At 38.1% G+C, this 21,154-nt stretch overlaps 2 long non-coding RNA genes across 7 annotated transcripts in view; one reads left to right on the top strand and one right to left on the bottom strand.

The window, feature by feature from the left end:
• LOC123608598 overlaps positions 1–12,860 on the bottom strand; it is an 86,695-nt gene extending 73,835 nt beyond the window's left edge. For 3 of the 4 annotated variants that reach the window (XR_006717326.1, XR_006717322.1, XR_006717324.1), the window contains exons 1-2: positions 9,961–12,860; positions 8,040–8,142 (exon numbers count right to left, since the gene is read on the bottom strand). This is a non-coding gene — a long non-coding RNA (uncharacterized LOC123608598). Of the gene's footprint in view, positions 1–8,039; positions 8,146–9,960 lie in introns of all 4 variants that reach the window. The other variant, XR_006717323.1, reaches the window with a different exon arrangement.
• Positions 1–21,154, top strand: part of LOC123608597 — a 395,339-nt gene that overhangs the window by 147,756 nt on the left and 226,429 nt on the right. The window lies entirely within an intron of this gene.

Below are 21,154 nucleotides of genomic sequence, written 5' to 3' on the forward strand. Positions count from 1 at the left end.
ATGTAGCAGGAGTTGATGCTAGAGTAAACCACAGAGTTGTCCATGTGAGAAGCATCTAGATTTTAAATCACTGCCAGTAATTGAAGAGTGTGCCCTATGGCCTTGATTTGGGGCTCACAAAACAGATTTTATTTATGCCTCATAGTCTATATTTTTGATGATACCTAAAATGCCTTTCAGATTTGGAAAAGATCCTTCTCAAGATTTTCATATAAAGTGGTAGCCAACAAATGGAAAAATGGAAATTTCATTTTATTGTGTTGAACCACGCAAAATTGTCATCTTAGTAGGAATATTGACAGTTTTATGTAGTTCAACCTAAATGTACATAGATAACATTTGGCAGCCATTATTTGACTTCAGGACAGAGAGTGACATGATCATATTTTGGTTTTGAATGGATAAGTATGGGAATTTTAGAGGATACACTAGAGTACAAGGGACTGAGGGCAAGAAAGATCTAATACAGTGGTATTGGTGAGAGATGATAACCCTGAATGAGTCTCCCCCGACTAGGTGTGTTCTTCTCCAGGGCAGATACCACATTTCTGGCAAATGTCTAATGGAGAATGGAGTAGGTGCCCAAAGGAGAATTATTAAGTAAATAAGCAAGAGGGTGGGATAGAGACGAAAGGAAGAACATGAAAGATATGCTACATGTAGGATCAACAGACTTTTGTACTTGAATATAGAGATGGGAATAGGGTGAAACAAAACAAGAATTCTTTTAAGGCCCCAAAGTTAAGAAGGAAATGTATAAGAATAAAGGAAGAATCATCAAATAATGTCAATGTTTCACCTTCTGCTAGTGATTTCTCCAGGCTTCTTTCATTGGCTGACATCTCTGACAGGGAAAATTTAGAATCTTGAAATATTTTGTTAAACAGACACTTTAAAGATTGAAAGGATGGAATGCTGAATGCTGCATTTCTAGATGTATTTTCCAAGTGCACAGAGTTCCACAGTGTCCCCACTTTCCTCTCGCTTCTGGCCCAACTGATCTTGGAAGCTGCTTGTCTTTTCTTATTGGGTACTGTATGGCATGGGTAGTCAGGTCTAATAACGTTGTCATTTAAAATCTAGCACTGGGAGGGCGCCTGCGTGGCGCAGTCGGTTAAGCGTCCGACTTCAGCCAGGTCACGATCTCGTGGTCCATGAAGTTGGAGTCCGGCGTCAGGCTCTGGGCTGATGGCTCAGAGCCTGGAGCCTGTTTCCGATTCTGTGTCTCCCTCTCTCTCTGCCCCTCCCCCATTCATGCTCTGTCTCTCTCTGTCCCAAAAATAAATTAACGTTGAAAAAAAAAATTAAAAAAATAAAATAAAATAAAATCTAGCACTGGGGAGAAAAAGGAAGATGGTGGCGTAGGAGGATGCTGGGCTCACCGCGCGTCCTGCTAATCACTTAGATTCCACCTACACCTGCCTAAATAACCCAGAAAACCGCCAGCGGATTAGCAGAACAGAGTCTCTGGAGCTAAGCGCAGACGAGAGGCCCATGGAAGAGGGTAGGAAGGGCGGCGAGGAGGTGCGCGCTCCACGGACTGGCGGGAGGGAGCTGGGGCGGAGGGGCGGCTTGCCGGCCAAGCAGAGCCCCCGAGTCTGGCTGGCAAAAGCGGAGGGGCCTGACTGTGTTCCCACAGCAAACGCGACTTAGCATCTGGGAGTTCATAAGTTAACAGCTCTGCTCAGAAAGCGGGAAGGCTGGAAGACAAAGGGAGGGAGAGCTGCTGAGCCCCCGGACGACAGAGCTCAGTTTGGTGGGGAACAAAGGCGCTCGCCGGCGCCATCTCCCTCGCCCATCCCCCAGCCAAAATCCCAAAGGGAACCAGTTCCTGCCAGGGAACTTGCTCGCTCCGCGCAAACACCCAACTCTGTGCTTCTGCGGAGCCAAACCTCCAGCAGTGGATCTGACTCCCTCCCGCTGCAACAGGGCCCCTCCTGAAGTGGATCACCTAAGGAGAAGCGAGCTAAGCCTGCCCCTCCTGCCCCCATGCACCTTGCCTACCCACCCCAGCTAATACACCAGATCCCCAGCATCACAAGCCTAGCAGTGTGCAAGTAGCCCAGATGGGCCACGCCACCACACAGTGAATCCCGCCCCTAGGAGAGGGGAAGAGAAGGCACACACCAGTCTGACTGTGGCTCCAGCAGTGGGCTGGGGGCAGACATCAGGTCGGACTGTGGCCCCGCCTACCAACTCCAGTTGTACACCACAGCACAGGGGAAGTGCCCTGCAGGTCCTCACCACTCCAGGGACTATCCAAAATGACCAAGCGGAAGAATTCCCCTCAGAAGAATCTCCAGGAAATAACAACAGCTAATGAACTGATCAAAAAGGATTTAAATAATATAACAGAAAGTGAATTAGAATAATAGTCATAAAATTAATTGCTGGGCTTGAAAACAGTATAGAGGACAGCAGAGAATCTCTTGCTACAGAGATCAAGGGACTAAGGAACAGTCACAAGGAGCTGAAAAGCACTTTAAACGAAATGCAAAACAAAATGGAAACGATGACAGCTCGGATTGAAGAAGCAGAGGAGAGAATAGGTGAACTAGAAGATAAAGTTATGGAAAAAGAGGAAGCTGAGAGAAAGAGAGATAAAAAAATCCAGGAGTATGAGGGGAAAATTAGAGAACTAAGTGATACACTAAAAAGAAATAATATACGCATAATTGGTATCCCAGAGGAGGAAGAGAGAGGGAAAGGTGCTGAAGGGGTACTTGAAGAAATTATAGCTGAGAACTTCCCTGAACTGGGGAAGGAAAAAGGCATTGAAATCCAAGAGGCACAGAGAACTCCCTTCAGACGTAACTTGAATCGATCTTCTGCACAACGTATCATAGTGAAACTGGCAAAATACAAGGATAAAGAGAAAATTCTGAAAGCAGCAAGGGGTAAACGTGCCCTCACATATAAAGGGAGACCTATAAGACTCGTGACTGATCTCTCTTTTGAAACTTGGCAGGCCAGAAAGAATTGGCACGATATCTTCAGTGTGCTAAACAGGAAAAATATGAAGCCGAGAATATTTATCCAGCAAGTCTCTCATTTAGAATAGAAGAAGAGATAAAGGTCTTCCCAAACAAACAAAAACTGAAGGAATTTGTCACCACTAAACCAGCCCTACAAGAGATCCTAAGGGGGACCCTGTGAGACAAAGTACCAGAGACATCACTACGAGCATAAAACATACAGACATCACAATGACTCTAAACCCGTATCTTTCTATAATAACACTGAATGTAAATGGATTAAATGCGCCAAACAAAAGACATAGGGTATCAGAATGGATAAAAAAACAAGACCCATCTATTTGCTGTCTACAAGAGACTCATTTTAGACCTGAGGACACCTTTAGACTGAGAGTGAGGGGATGGAGAACTATTTATCATGCTACTGGAAGCCAAAAGAAAGCTGGAGTAGCCATACTTATATCAGACAAACTAGACTTTAAATTAAAGGCTATAACAAGAGATGAAGAAGGGCATTATATAATAATTACAGGGTCTATCCATCAGGAAGAGCTAACAATTATAAATGTCTATGCGCCGAATACCGGAGCCCCCAAATATATAAAACAATTACTCATAAACATAAGCAACCTTATTGATCAGAATGTGGTAATTGCAGGGGACTTTAACACCCCACTTACAGAAATGGATAGATCATCTAGACACATGGTCAATAAAGAAACAAGGGCCCTGAATGAGACATTGGATCAGATGGACTTGACAGATATATTTAGAACTCTGCATCCCAAAGCAACAGAATATACTTTCTTCTCGAGTGCACATGGAACATTCTCCAAGATAGATCATATACTGGGTCACAAAACAGCCCTTCATAAGTTTACCAGAATTGAAATTATACCATGCATACTTTCAGACCACAATGCTATGAAGCTTGAAATCAACCACAGGAAAAAGTCTGGAAAACCTCCAAAAGCATGGAGGTTAAAGAACACCCTACTAACGAATGAGTGGGTCAACCAGGCAATTAGAGAAGAAATTAAAAAATATATGGAAACAAACGAAAATGAAAATACAACAATCCAAATGCTTTGGGACGCAGCAAAGGCAGTCCTGAGAGGAAAATACATTGCAATCCAGGCCTATCTCAAGAAACAAGAAAAATCCCAAATACAAAATCTAACAGCACACCTAAAGAAACTAGAAGCAGAACAGCAAAGGCAGCCTAAACCCAGCAGAAGAAGAGAAATAATAAAGATCAGAACAGAAGTAAACAATATAGAATCTAAAAAAACTGTAGAGCAGATCAACGAAACCAAGAGTTGGTTTTTTGAAAAAATAAACAAAATTGACAAACCTCTAGCCAGGCTTCTCAAAAAGAAAAGGGAGATGACCCAAATAGATAAAATCATGAATGAAAATGGAATTATTACAACCAATCCCTCAGAGATACAAACAATTTTCAGGGAATACTATGAAAAATTATACGCCAACAAATTGGACAACCTGGAAGAAATGGACAAATTCCTAAACACCCACACTCTTCCAAAACTCAATCAGGAGGAAATAGAAAGCTTGAACAGACCCATAACCAGCGAAGCAATTGAATCGGTTATCAAAAATCTCCCAACAAATAAGAGTCCAGGACCAGATGGCTTCCCAGGGGAGTTCTTCTACCAGACGTTTAAAGCAGAGATAATACCTATCCTTCTCAAGCTATTCCAAGAAATAGAAAGGGAAGGAAAACTTCCAGACTCATTCTATGAAGCCAGTATTACTTTGATTCCTAAACCAGACAGAGACCCGTTAAAAAAAGAGAACTGCAGGCTAATATCCCTGATGAATATGGATGCAAAAATTCTCAATAAGATACTAGCAAATCGAATTCAACGGCATATAAAAAGAATTATTCACCATGATCAAGTGGGATTCATTCCTGGGATGCAGGGCTGGTTCAACATTCACAAATCAATCAACGTGATACATCACATTAACAAAAAAAAAAAAAAAAAAAAGAGAAGAACCATATGATCCCGTCAATCGATGCAGAAAAGGCCTTTGACAAAATCCAGCACCCTTTCTTAATAAAAACCCTTGAGAAGGTCGGGATAGAAGGAACATACTTAAAGATCATAAAAGCCATTTATGAAAAGCCCACAGCTAACATCATCCTCAACGGGGAAAAACTGAGAGCTTTTTCCCTGAGATCAGGGACACGACAGGGATGCCCACTCTCACCGCTGTTGTTTAACATAGTGCTGGAAGTTCTAGCATCAGCAATCAGACAACAAAAGGAAATCAAAGGCATCAAAATTGGCAAAGATGAAGTCAAGCTTTCGCTTTTTGCAGATGACATGATATTATACATGGAAAAACCGATAGACTCCACCAAAAGTCTGCTAGGACTGATACATGAATTTAGCAAAGTTGCAGGATACAAAAGCAATGTACAGAAATCAGTTGCATTCTTATACACTAACAATCAAGCAACAGAAAGACAAATAAAGAAACTGACCCCATTCACAGTTGCACCAAGAAGTATAAAATACCTAGGAATAAATCTAACCAAAGATATAAAAGATCTGTATGCTGAAAACTAAAGAAAGCTTATGAAGGTAATTGAAGAAGATATAAAGAAATGGAAAGACATTCCCTGCTCATGGATTGGAAGAATAAATATTGTCAAAATGTCAATACTACCCAAAGCTATCTACACATTCAATGCAATCCCAATCAAAATTGCACCAGCATTCTTCTCGAAACTAGAACAAGCAATCCTAAAATTCATATGGAACCACAAAAGACCCCGAATAGCCAAAGGAATTTTGAAGAAGAAGACCCAAGCAGGAGGCATCACAATCCCAGACTTTAGCCTCTACTACAAAGCTGTAATCATCAAGACAGCATGGTATTGGCACAAAAACAGACACATAGACCAATAGAATAGAATAGATAGCCCAGAACTAGACCCACAAACATATGGCCAACTCATCTTTGACAAAGCAGGAAAGAACATCCAATGGAAAAAAGACAGCCTCTTTAACAAATGGTGCTGGGAGAACTGGACAGCAACATGCAGAAGGTTGAAACTAGACCACTTTCTCACACCATTCACAAAAATAAACTCAAAATGGATAAAGGACCTGAATGTGAGACAGGAAACCATCAAAACCTTAGAGGAGAAAGCAGGAAAAGACCTCTCTGACCTCAGCCGTAGCAATCTCTTACTCGACACATCCCCAAAGGCAAGGGAATTAAAAGCAAAAGTGAATTACTGGGAACTTATGAAGATAAAAAGCTTCTGCACAGCAAAGGAAACAACCAACAAAACTAAAAGGCAACCAACGGAATGGGAAAAGATATTTGCAATTGACATCTCGGACAAAGGGCTAGTATCCAAAATCTATAAAGAGCTCACCAAACTCCACCCCCGAAAAACAAATAACCCAGTGAAGAAATGGGCAGAAAACATGAACAGACACTTCTCTAAAGGAGACATCCGGATGGCCAACAGGCACATGAAAAGATGTTCAACGTCGCTCCTTATCAGGGAAATACAAATCGAAACCACACTCAGATATCACCTCACGCCAGTCAGAGTGGCCAAAATGAACAAATCAGGAGACTCTAGATGCTGGAGAGGATGTGGAGAAACGGGAACCCTCTTGCACTGTTGGTGGGAATGCAAATTGGTGCAGCCGCTCTGGAAAGCAGTGTGGAGGTTCCTCAGAAAATTAAAAATAGACCTACCCTATGACCCAGCAATAGCACTGCTAGGAATTTATCCAAGGGATACAGGAGTACTGCTGCATAGGGGCACTTGTACCCCAATGTTTATAGCAGCACTCTCAACAATAGCCAAATTATGGAAAGAGCCTAAATGTCCATCAACTGATGAATGGATAAAGAAATTGTGGTTTATATACACAATGGAATACTACATGGCAATGAGAAAGAATGAAATATGGCCTTTTGTAGCAATGTGGATGGAACTGGAGAGTGTGATGCTAAGTGAAATAAGCCATACAGAGAAAGACAGATACCATATGTGCTCACTCTTATGTGGATCCTGAGAAACTTAACAGAAACCCATGGGGGAGGGGAAGGAAAAAAAAAGAGGTTAGAGTGGGAGAGAGCCAAAGCATAAGAGACTGTTAAAAACTGAGAACAAACTGAGGGTTGATGGGGGGTGGGAGGGAGGGGAGGGTGGGTGATGGGTATTGAGGAGGGCACCTTTTGGGATGAGCACTGGGTGTTGTATGGAAACCAATTTGACAATAAATTTCATATATTAAAAAAATAAAAAATAAAATAAAATAAATCTAGCACTGGAAAGAACTGGAAAAGTGTATCCTCAAGTTTGTTCCTATTCCAAAAGGCACTAATGAGTGTAAAATATTTTTTAAAATTTCATGCACAAATAAATTTAGGAAATGTTGAGTTAAAATTTAAAGAAGTTTTTTCCTCCTTAAACACTGCTTCTCTCAGATATTTGCAAAGTGCACTGTGAATCTCCAAAAATGGGATAAGAATCTGATATGTTCCCTAAATTTCTCTTACCACTAAACCTTTTTCTGAATGAGCCTTTCACGTGTCTAGTGTTTAATGGCATAGTGTTATGGAAGTGTTGATCTTAGATTGTTTATTTGATATATTTCTTAATCTTTTAGTTTGGGGCTGTTCCCTTATTGTTGACTAAATTTTTAATGATAACTTTGGGTAATTACAGCAGAAATCCACCAAAGACTTGTAATTAGGTATCAGTATAATTATAATAATTTTTAAAACCCCTAAAACTCTAGGGAAAAAAAACATTCCACATTATCAACAATAGTCATTTTAGTATAGTGGGAATATGTTATTTTTTCCCTTTATTTCTTTCCCAAATATGATTTATGTCTTTAATAGAGATAGAAGAAAACATTGAAAGGAAGAAATTTTAAAAAAATTAAGAGTGATACAGGAGAGTAAAAGCAAGACAGTAAGACTCAAATTTTTGAAGAAGTTTTTTTTTACACAGGTTTCTCCCATTTCATTTTTTATGACTGAATGTATTGCAGTTCTTACCTTGATCCTCGAGATTGCATATTGTTATTAGTAGACACTGTCAGGTGGTAGAAATAGCCTGGGATTTGGAGACTTAGAGGATTTAGCTTTAATCCTAGCTCTCCTGCTTAAAACAAACAAACAAACAAAACTTTGGTAAGATATACTTATGTTCTTGCCAGTGTTCTGGTTTTTCACTATAGCTCTGTGATCTTAATAAGCTACTTAACCTGAGCTTCAGGTAGCTCTTCTGTTAACTCTCAAAGGATTTTATAATACCACCCTGCTAATATAAAATCTAATGTTTATGTGAAGTATCTTTCTAAAATATATTTTCTTATTTTTAAAAAGTATTTTTTCATTACTGGGGTGCCTGGGTGGCTTAGTCGGTTAAGTGTCCAACTCTTGGTTTTGGCTCAGGTCATGATCTCTCTGTTTCAAGAGTTCAAGCCCTGTGTCAGCTGCCAGTACAAACCTGCTTAGGATTCTCTCTCTCCCTCTCTCTCTGCACATCCCCAACTTGCACTGTGTCTGTCTTTCTCAAAATAAATAAACTTTAAAAAATTAATAATATATTTCATTACAAAAATGCATTTTATTTTGGATGACTTACAAAACAGAATTAACAATAAAATCATAAACATCACCCATGACTTTACCACCTAGCAATATCTACATTGCACATCCTTTGTTGATTCTGCTTCATATTTGCTTGTCTATGTCTCTAATACACTGTAAGAAAGGTAAAAGCAGGGAATCCACCTCCTCTGTGTTCCAAGTACCTGGCAAGGTGAGGAGGTACTTAATAAAATTTTTTAATCTATATGATAAAAGTGTGGTTTCCTTATTGGCTTTCTCAAACTTATTTGTGACTTAGGCTGCATCTATTCCACATCTTAAAAACAGGCTTTATCAAACTTTATACCCTTCACTTCTTTTCAGAGTCTGGCTGCCGTTTGCCACCTGGTCCCCCAACCACCTAGTGAGGCTTCCATGGCTCCAGTGTATACTTGTGGAGTGATAGAATTTTAGATATGGATAGACCCAGGGAATCTTCTGTTCTCCTCCAGTTTCCAAGAGAGAAATCTGAAGCATCAAGAAGGAGGTAGGTCAGAGTTATAGTGATGGTTCTTAGTGGAGAACTGACTCGCTTTAAAACTCCTGTAGCCCCCTACACCAGAATATAACATTTAGAACTTGATTATACAGTCAATCTTGAGATATTCCTATCAACATGTAGACAATTCAGCTTGAGCAGGACTTTAATTTAAATCCCTGCTTCAACTTATGAGGCATGTCTTTGCTCATACAAAAACAGATTGAGATTTTATAGGCTTCCCTCTGCTGACACCACCCAGGAGAACCCCCAAGGGTCATCTTCACAGCTGTGACATTGGCATCTACTGAGTTTAGTTTTCCTCTCTGAATACCCTGGCCTGTTTTCTTTGCATTCATTTCAGTCTTAACATTAAAAAAATCTGGAGGCGCCTGGGTGACTCAGTTGATTAATCAACCAACTTCGGCTCAAGTCATGATCTCGCAGTTTGTGAGTTCAAGCCCCGCGTGGGGCTCTGTGCTGACATCTCAGAGCCTGGAGCCTGCTTCGGATTCTGTGTCTCCCCCTCTCTCTATCCCTCCCTTGCTCACGCTTTGTGTCTCTCTGTCTCTCAATAATAAATACACGTTAAAAATTTTTTTTTAATCTGAAATGCTGTATTATATAAAAAAGAGTATCATCTATGTATGTTTTTGTGAGCATAATCTTAACAGTAGCCAGGAAAACTGAAGGAGCTCAGTCAGCACCCATGCTATAAAGCAAGTCATGAAGGGAACTGCCTTATTACCTAGTGTTGTAATAACTTATTAGTGCCTGAAACTACTGTGTTCATTTTAATGGAATTGGTATAGGTTTGTCATAAATCAATGCTATTTTGGTGCTCACCTCCAACAAAAAACTTTCCTCTTAAAATTGATAGCAAGTCTTCACATTCAAGACGTTTAGTATGGAAAGGAAGGAGATTCTGTCATCTCTTCATGCCTAATTTTCTGTCATTTGTCTATTGTGAAGCCAGCAGTCGGTTTAGTGACCTTCATCACAGGATTCCCAAGCAGCTAGGATGGCTGGTTACATGAAAATACACAATGCGGACCATCTGGATTCTAAACAAACCAGGCAGGAATTCTGGGAGAGTTTTAGAAACATTTATGCGTTGCAGACTGTTTCAATCATATAACACCCCGTTTCTAATGCGTTCTTGCCTCCTTTTGTAAAACAATCATGCTTATACGAATTTTTGTGCAATTTGTGGGTTGTGTTTTTATTTTTCAATACGGTACATTTTCACGTAACATGTAGATCTTTACTGTTTTCAGGTATCAGGAAACAATCAAGTAAGTGGTATATGTTGTGGACCACACATCTTCAAACACAGCCAGGGTGCCCCTTCTTTCCCCCCGCCTCAACCGAGTTCACCAAGGAAGCTGCACCCTCCTTGCTGGTGCAACCCAGTGGTGGAGCCCAGGTCCCCAGAGCACTTCTCAGCCTGGGGTTTGCTGCAGAGGTGGCTCTGAAGGCAAGAGAAGAAAGGGGGCAAGGCTCTTGGTGTACTGTACTGGCAGGAAAGATTCTAGGCTGTACTGCAGGCTTCTTCTCCCTGAAGCACCCAGGGCCAGGCAGAGTCAAGTGCCATGGGGGCCCACCAGCCTGTTTCTCACTTGCAACCACAGCTCAGTTCTGCAGAATTCTAAACTCACTTCCAAGACCTGCCACAGGCCTCTCCATTTAGTGTTATGATTTACTAATTTTTTGTTTCAAACCCACAGTAATCATTTCCCCACTGTTGCCACTCGTTAATAACTATCCTATTTTTGTGGAATGTCGCACCAGATTTTTGGGTCAAACTTCCCCAGCCAACCTACCTACCATTCATCCTCTTATTCATGGCATCCTATAATCCAGGGAGCTTAAAATTCCTCAAAAACACCACTGGCTCTTTGAGTGGGCATTTGGGGCACTCCTTTTCTAGTATTGGTATGTTTGATTTCATGTCAAAATGTAACAATTATTATGCAGTGTAAAACATTGCATATCATTTAACCTTCTCCCCCCACCTCCCACTAAAATACAGCACGAATCACACTAAGAGCACAGCTAGGGAGTTACAACCTTGTTAATTAACATATTTTCATCACTTCTGTAAGTCATGATCATGTGAAACCTGCTGAGAGTTAGAAATAAAGTACACAGCACATACCTTTTCTAAATGGAGATGAAATAAATAATATTAAATCAATCAATCAATAAATCAACCAATAAATAAATATTCTCCTCCCTCCATCCCAGTTTCTCTAGGGATCAGTTGATAATACTTTAAAAGAGTGTAACTATTACAGATGGGGGCATACCCATGGAAAAAGTTGCTAATTTGGTTTAATTCAGTGCTCTATCAATTCATCTAATTAACAAAATAATAATAATGATACACAGTGCAAATACATAATGACTTCTGCCTTTTGCTGCCAGGGAGCAAGTTCTAAGTGAGGTGTGACCAAAGATGAAAGGACACAAGTAGAAGATTGAGGTCCAGGGTGCTATATTAGAAGGAAAGGCCTGGAGTTTCCAGCTCCCTGCTATCTCCCTGAAAGGGAAGTTAGCTGAAGATGTCTCACTACCTGCTCCATCTTTGGGGTGGGATTCCAAAGAACTTCCTACCAGGATTAACTCCATCTAGCAGTTTCTTCACAGCTCAGTGCCTCACTCTCACTTCTCCAGCTGGACACACTTCTCCAACCCTTCCTTGTCCTCACCAGGAGGGGTGCTGAAGCAGGAATGTCTTCCCAAGCTTCCTGTAGACAAAAGGTGTCAATATTCCAGCTTCTCCTGTCTTGTCTCTAAACAAGTGTCTGGCCCTTTAAATTTTTTGAAGTCCTCTCCACCCCAGCTTTACCATGGAAATATAGGAAATGGGGAAGCTATGCTATTTTTGCATAAAACTTACCTGGAATATGATAAAATGCTTTGGACTTAGGGTTAACTTCTAGTGGGTATATGAATATGATTTCTAAATAAGTGCTATTTAAATTTAGTCATATGAACATTCAGAAGCAGCATAATGATGCAATAGTTCAGAGCATGGAGTCTGAAGATAAGCTGTTGGGTCCAAGCCTAAGTGTAGACATTTTTTCATCATGTGTCTGAGAAAATTGGTTTGCCTCAATTTCTTCAAATGCAAAATGGCATCAGTAATAGTAACAGTAATTATACCCAGCTCATGGAGGATCAACGAGTTAATATAGGTATTTAGGAGCATACCTGACATGTAATAGGGATTCCATAAATGTTAGCCTTTTTATAATCCTGGAACCTGTGTGTGATGAGGACAGAGGACTGGGTAAATGGAAGGAACTTGGAATCCTGCATCCCTAGGCTGGCCCTGTCACTTATTAGCTGTGTAGGTATGGGTAAGTTACAAAACCATTTCAAGTCCAATTTGGTATATTTGTAAAATGGAAATAATAGAAGTATGTGTTTCATAGGACTGTGTGAGAAATAATGAAATACTGTATATAAAGCCCTAATACATAATGAGCTATCAATAATTGTTATTTATTTTGTTTCTCTGGCTCTATTTCTTATAAGCTGCGTTACTTTGGGCATAGTTCATTCATGGAGTGGGGAAGGGGGAGGTTACATAATACCTGTTTTAAAATTATTGTGTAGATTGTATGACAAGCACTTAGAACAAGGCTGGGCAGATAGTAATTGCTCAAAAATGTTAGCTTACTGGGGGGCTTGGGTGGCTCAGTTTGTTGAGCAACCAACTTCAGCTTGGGTCATGATCTCACAGCTCATGAGTTTGAGCCCTGCTCAGGTGACAGCTCAGAGCCTGGAGCCTGCTTCTGATTCTGTATCTCTCTCTCTCTTTCTCTGCCTCTTCCCCACTCAAGATCTCTCCCTCTCTCTCTGTATCTCTCTCAAAAATAAATAAGCATTAAAAAAAGGATAGCTTACTGTAGTCTGTCCAGAGGTGTTTAGATCTGGACCCTAAATTAGTGAACAAGTCAGAAGGAAAATAGAGAAAAGGTGCCTAGTGATGAAGAAAGGATCACACAGACTTCTTTCAAGTTCTCTGGGAAGCTCTCTCCTCCTCAGTGTCTACTATCTACTTCCAGCCCACCTCCCAGGCTTTGTCATGTCTTAGTTCATTTGAGCTGCTGTGACAAAAATACCATAGGCTGACTGGTTTAAACAACAGACATTTATTTTCCGTAGTTCTGGAGGCTGGGAAGTCCAGATTTGGTGTCTGGTGGGAGCCACTTCCTAGTTCACAAGTGGCTATCTTCTCACTATAACTTCACATGGTGGAAGGGAGCAAAGGAGCTTTCTGGGGCCTCTTTTATAAAGGGCATTAATCCCATTCACAAAGGCTTTACCCTCATGGCCTAATCACCTCCTGAAGGCCTCACCTCCAAGTACTGTCACATTGGGGATTGGGCTTCAACAAACATGAATACTATAGTACAAAAGTATTTTATTCTTAGGGCTCCTGGGTGGCTCAGTCGGTTAATCGTCCCACTCTTGATTTTGACTCAGGTCATGATCTCACAGTTTGTGAGTTTTAACCCAGCATCTGGCTCTGTGCTCACAGGGTGGAGCCTACTTGGGATTCTCTCTCTCCCTCTCTCTCTCTTTGCCCCTCCCCTGCTCACCCTGTCTCTCTCTCTCAAAATAAATAAATAAATAAACATTAAAAATCTATTTTGTTCTCTGACATGAGGGAGAGATTAATTGGAGGTAGGCCTAGTGTTTTTTCCAGCCCCTAACTAAGGACTATAAGACACACAGGGCACACTTACCCATAGAGAATGAACCATCTCTAATTGTAAGTGACATGGAGTGATCCTTGAGCCTTTGATGGTCTCCTGGGACTCCTATGCTTCTGCCATCAGGCTGATTGATCATTGAAATTCACCTTCTAATCTTTATCACTTCAGCTTGAGACTCTGACACTTGTTAAATCACATAAGCCCTTGAAAGGATAAATACTTTCAAGCTGTCTTCAGTCAACATTCATTCATTTTGTCATCAGTATGGACTGAGAATCTGTTCTGAGTAAGGCTATCCCTAGATTACAGGGATATGGAGAAGAACAGAGCAGACCTGGTCATCCCATTTTACAGACCTCAAATGTATAATTCTGGTCATTTATTGGCATTTATTGTGCAGATTTTGTAGTGGCATGGGCACAGAGAACCAAATGGTACTGGAATTTCCTGTAGGGGGGAAGAAGGCAAGACCAACCAGATAGGGCAAGAGCATGGTACAAAAAACACCTTTCTGGACATTGCTCTAGAGCTAGCTGGCTTTTCATAACCGGCTGCTTAAATTCCAAGCAGGCATGAGAGACACTTTTTCCTTCTGCCACCTTCCTAAAATTTCCTTATTGTACCAAAACATATGTCATCCACTTTTGAGATGCAAAGCTTGGAATCTTACTCTGTGGCCTGAGGAAAAGAAATACCCTTTTACTTGGAGATGGGCACTTCTTGCTAATTGTTTAAAGACATATTTCTGTCCATAAGATTTTGAAAATAGTATCTAAATTGTTTATTTGGCATCAAGGAAAGGCATTTGGAATCAAGAATATATTTCTATTACAAATTTTAAAATGTTTAAAAAATACTTAGATGTCAAATCTCCTTAGTTGCCAAATTCTTCGTTCAACTTTCTCCTTATTTTCACTTAAATTGAAGGTTTTTCTAAAGACAGAAAGCGGAGTACTTCCTAACATACAATATTAGATTTTTGCATTATTGGCCAGTAAACAGGATATATTTTGGCCATAGGTGTTTGAGAAAGTAAAATCTTTCAACAAGTTTACTTTCTGGGGGAAAAAAATCTGTTTTTTTAAGGATCAGGAAGGACGGAAATGAGGACTAATTCCCTAGAAAAAACCTGACAAGCAGACTGCCTGTAGGACATGAATCCTTGTTTCCTAAGCACAGGCAGGCTGCTGAGTGTTTTAGATCCAGTGATTACACAATCTGTTATAATGTAAGCAGATATCAATTTTAAGCTCAAAACAGATTTTCCTAGTGTGTCATGTGTAAAAGCTCTTTCCAGATGAAAAATAAAAATCTGATTGTAGTTTTACTGTGAAATACTTTAGCTGAAGAGAACTATAAAAGAGATTGATTCAGGTATGTTTTCCATTTTTCCATCACCAAAAGCATTTTTTTCTGTATATGTGGCTTAGTTACCTGATTAATCCAGGGAAAGATCTCAGTTATGCTGATGATTGTATTTGCATTAAAGTGGTTGAGAATTAAAACACTTTTTTAATGTTAAAATTGTGGTGTTACTTTCACGGAAAATATCCCTGAACACACTGAATTTGGTTGTCTGTAGGCAAGATTTTAATTAGCAGTATTGTTGGAGAGTCAAATTCCTCTAAGGGCCTGGCAAAGAGGGCTGGGGCCTTCAATACCTTCATAAATTTACTTACCAGATTCATTTATAACATATCACAAGATTTATAGGAACTGTGCAAAGTATTTGGAACCAGCACTATTGCTAATTTCCAAAGAGAGGAATAAAAAGGCTTTGACCTAAGTTCCTGAAACATTTGTGTGGCTGCTATTTTGAATTCTAGAGATACTTTTGCAAAAGGTAAAGTGCTTCCAGAAAGACTCCCCATCCTGCAGCTTTATTTACTGACAGAATTTTGAAGTAACGTTAAAAAATTTATAATTTTCAGCCACATTTAATTAATTTTCCACCTCATTACTATTTACAAGTGCTGTCTCATATTGAATAATGACTTTGTGTTGTTTGTTTGCTGGATACACCACTATGGTAAGAATAAAAGCTGCAAATTTGCAAATGTAAAGAAATGTTGTTTAAAGAACCAAAGAAAGGGGAGGACCGTGGGGAGAGCTTCACTTATTCTATAGCCTTTAATTGTATAATTAAGAATGTTCATGAAAATTTAAACAGAGGTTCTGAACCTGGCATCTGTGGACCGTACCTCAATTCTTAGGCTGCAGAGCCTCTGAATCTACTGATACTGTAAGCAGAATTTAAAATGTGCGTGCATATATGCTTTTTACTAGATTTTCTAACTTTTGTCAGATTCCCAACAGTGTTCAAGGTTCAAAAAACCAATTAAGAATTATGCTAAATTTTAAATAAAAAATCAGTGAAGATACAAATAATTTTTGGAAGTTGCCATAGGATTAATTTTCTCCCAAGTGATAATTTAAGGATGTCAGAGAGCATCTCTTCAAATGAATATATTTATCAAGTACTTATTACAAGGAAAGAATCTTTTTACTCTGCACTCTCTTGGTATAAAGTACTTGTTCTAGTATTTAAGGCATAGTATTTCCTATTGAATAATGACAGCCATTTGTAAAATTGCTGACATGAAAAAATAGAACAAACTTGCTATTTCATAGGGAATTGAACATTTTGGTCATCAAAGCATTATGTTATGTAATTTAATAAATATGGATAAGCAAATCTCCAGCAATTTAATGCAATCTTTCTCTGTCACTTTTGTTTAGCACTTCAGTTTCCCAATTGCCTTCATACCATCTTGTTTGATCTTTATGATTATATTTTGATGCATATGTAGCAGGATTTGTAATGCTGTTGTGTTTTCATAGATGAGCAAAGTGAAGTTATTGCATGAGTTGCCTACAGCTAATAGAAGCCAGGCATGTAGGTCTTTTGACTTCTAAAATGTGTGTGTTATTGCACTGCAACATGTTGCCTTTCCATATGTAACATGACAGGTATTATTCTCACCCTAATAATTCAGGTTATGTTGGTTATTTCTATGACTCATGTAATCACTGTGCAATTCAAAATAAAACCTCTCATGAATTAAGCCTTCTAATAACTTGGATTCTAAATTAGGTGACGTAGGCTGTCAAAATATTCTTTTCTAATAATAAAAGTGGTTGTAAAGCAAAGTTAATTGTACATCATGTGGCATGTTGCAGGGTCATTTTTGGTCACATCAGTAAAATCACTAACTTTGTCACCTAGTCTCTAACTTACCTAGTCTAACACTTTCTTATGTTTTGTTTGTATGTCACATATAATAAGAAGGGATGTTAATTTCTGCAAAACAGTAGCACTAAATAAATGTGTATGGAATACAGATGTGGAAAAATTGCTCAGGCGATTTACATATGCTTGTTTTGTGTTATAAAATTATCAGCTTAGTTCAAAATCATTGATTGAGCACCTAAATTGCCAGATGCAGTGATGGATTATGGATACAATGGTATATATGATGAACTCTGTCCCACATCTCAAGGAATTTATATATGATGGAGATTTGGATTGTGTCAATCCACATTTTTTTATATGCGATACTTGTGTGGTACATTTGTGTGAAGTAGTGGAAGCCAGGATATCTGGAGATTGGTATAAATCTCTTTCCACCAACTGACTTCATATTATGGATAGAAGCTATAGAAGGTCCATGTTTGGTCCTTCTAGTTATTAGTGCTTTGCAAAGATGGAAACTTCCCCTCTTGAGGATAGCAAGTTCTCTACTATGAAAGGTGTTCCAACAAAGATTTGATGAGCTCTTAGGAAGGATTGTAAAGGGGCATTAAATAGTAAGTAGTTATTCTAGGAACAAAGTTTTCTTCCAATTCTGAGGTCCTATGACTTGACAAATCATTTAACTCAATGCTGCCTTAAGTTTCTTTACCTTTCGAAATAAACTAAAATATTTTATCTATTTACGTTATAGGATGGCTCTCTAGTTTGACAAATATATAGTGGTGTAAAATTGCCGAAAATGAGTAATTAGTCTTGCAAATTTTTTGCTTACTTACAGTTTTGTTTTTTACAAAAGAAGAAAATCAATTAGTTTATATACTTCTGCAAACTAAAAAAGGCCCAGATTGGCTATTTCTTGATAGAATTTCTTGTTACTACTGAAAAAAATCATTAATACAAAGTCATTAAATTTACTTTTGTTATTAGTTTATTTAAGGTTATCTGGAGGAAAAATAAAAATAAATATTCATATAGTCTTTTTAAACAGCCTTATTATGGCTTATTATAATTTATATACAATAAAATCCCCCTTTATGACAAGTAAATAATTGTTAGCCAATTTATAGAATTGTTCATTCATAACCCAAATCTAATTTTATTTTATTTTATTTTTTTAAGTTAATTTATTTTGAGAAAGAGAGAGAGTACGATCGGGGAGGGACAGAGAGAGAGAGAGAGAGAGAGAGAGAATCTCAAGCAGGCTCTGTGCTGTCAAGGTAGAGCCCAACTCAGGGCTCCATTTCACAAACCGTGAAATCATGACCTTAGCTGAAATCAGGAGTCAGACACTTAACTGACTGAGCCACCCACACCCCCCAAATCTAATTTTAGAACTTTCCATCACCCAAAACATCCCTCAAATCTATTTGCTGTTACTCCTTATTCCAAATCCCAGGCCCAAAGAACCACTGATTTGCTTACTGTTTCCATAGATTTATTCTTACTGGATGTTTCAGATGAATGGAATCATATGATCTAGTTTTAAGAGTATGGCTAGAGGATCACCTATGTTATATGCATTCATATTTCATTCCTTTTGATTGTTGAATAATATTCCATGGTATAGATATGCATATTTTGCTGATACATTCATCACTTGATAGACATTTGCATTACTTTCAGTTTTTTACTATTATGGATATCAGTGCTATGAACATTCATTTGCAAGTCTTTTTTGGACATTTCTTATAGGTAGGTAGGTAGATACCTAACAATATAATTACTGGAATGTATGATGAGTTTATGTTTAATACTTTAAGAAACTGCCCTGTATTCCAAAGTGGCTATACATTTTACATTCCGATCAGCAATGCATGAGGATCCTGGTATCTCCACATCACTTGGCTTTGTCAGTCTTTTTGATTATAGCAATTCTAGTTGATAATGTAGTTATATCTCATTGTGGTTTTAATTTCCATTTCCCTAATGATTTGAACATGATACTGAACATCTTTTCAGTACTTATTAGCCATATGTATATTTTTAAAAAATATTTATTCAAATATTTTGCCCAGTTTTAAATTGGGCTATTTATGTTTTTATTATTGAGCTGAATAACATGTTTATATATTCTGGATACAAATTCTTTATCCAATACATAACTTGAATATCTTTTCCCAGGCTGTGGCTTGTCCTTTAATTTCCTTAACAGGGCCTTTTGATGAGCAGAAGTTTTTAATTCTGATGAAATCCAATTTATTACTTTTATTCTGGGGAATTATGCTTTTGTTGTCTCTAATCAATCTTTACCTAAACTTGAATATCAATCATTTCTTGTGTTTTCTTTTAGACATCTTATAATTTTTGGCTTTACATATAAGTCTGTGATCTATTTTGAGTTAATTTGTGCCTGTAATGTAAGGTAAGATTTAAGTGGGTTTTTTCTTTCTTCTTTTTTTTTTTTTTTTGTTTTTACTTTACGTATGTAAATCCAATTTTTCCAGACTATTTGTCTGGAAAAAAAAAGAAAACAAAGAAAGAAAACATGCTTTCTCCATTCAATTGCTTTTGTATCTTTGTTAAAAGTCTGTTGTCTGTAAATATTTGAATCAATTCCTGGACAGTCTATCATGTTTCACTGATCTATTTGTCTGTCTTTATTCTAACCCCACACTGCTTGATTACTGTAGCTGTATAGGAAGTTTTGAAATCAGATAATGGAAGTCCTCTTCTGTTGTTCTTTGGCAATTCTATGCTTTGCTATTGCAAATATTTGCTTTGGCAATTCTGTGATATGTCCTTTGCATTTCCATACAAATTTTAATATTAACTTGTCAGTTTCTAACAAGTTTTCTGGAATTTTTGATCAGGATTGTGTTGAATCTATAAAGTAATTTGGGGACAACTGGCTTCTTATTACTGAGTTTTCTGATTAATGAACAAGATATACATTTATTTAGGTCTTTAATTTCTCATTGTTTTGTAGCTTTCAGTGTACCAGTCTTTTATATCTTTTGTCAAATTTATCCCTAAAGAGTTCATATTTTTAGATACTATTGTAAGTGACATTATTTTTTAAGTGTTCATTTCTGGTAGTATTGTGCTGAAATATGTAAGTAATATTGTTTTTTATATATTCTTTTGAATCCTAACTTAGGTAAATGTAGTTTTTTGAGGTTTCATCAGATTTTCTACATAGATGATTACGTCTGAATAAAGAAATGTTAAATATTCTTTTCCAGTGTGGATGCCTTACATTTCTTTGTATTTCCTTATTACACTGTTACACTGGCTAGAACCTTCAGTAAGATATTGAATAAAAATGGTTAGATCAGATGTCCTTGTCTTGTTTTTAATCTGAGGAGGAAAGCACTTAGTCTTTCACCATTAATATATTAGTCATAGACTTTTCCTTGATGTTCTTTATTAGATTAAGAGAGTTCCCTTCTATCACTACTTTACAGAGAGCTTTTATCAGGAATGACTGTGAAAAAGTGTCAGACACTTTTTCTGCATCTATTAAGATGGCCATTTAGGTTTTTCTTTTTTTTAAGTTTATGTATTTATTTTTGAGAGAGAGAGAGGGAGAGAGAGAGAGACATGATGGGGGGAGGGACACGGAGAGAGGGAGAGAGAATCCCAAGCAGGCTGTGTGCAGAGCCCAACACAGGGCTCAATCTCAGGAACTGTGAGATCATGACCTGAGATAAAATCAAGAGCAGGACTCTTAACTGACTGAGCCCCAAGGCACTCCTTTTTTTCTTTACTTTTATAATTTTTTTAGTTAATATGGTGAATTATATTGATTGATTTTGAGATATTAAACCAACTTTGTACTCTTAGCATAAACTAGTTGGTCATAATATACTATGCTTTTTAGATATTGTGAGATTCAGTTTGCTAAAACTTTGATACAAAATTTTATTTATGTTTATAAAGGATGTTAGTATAGTTATTTTTTCTTATAATTTTTTGGTTTTGGTAGCAGGATGTAGTATGGTTTGGGAAGTACTCTCCTCTTCAATTTTCCTGAAACAGTTTATGTAGAATTGATATTATTATTTTTTAATAATTGGTAATATTCACTGGTATGCCATTTGGGCTTGAAGTTTTCATT

The sequence above is a fragment of the Leopardus geoffroyi genome, chromosome B2, assembly GCF_018350155.1.
Source record: "Leopardus geoffroyi isolate Oge1 chromosome B2, O.geoffroyi_Oge1_pat1.0, whole genome shotgun sequence".
NCBI lineage: Eukaryota > Metazoa > Chordata > Mammalia > Carnivora > Felidae > Leopardus > Leopardus geoffroyi.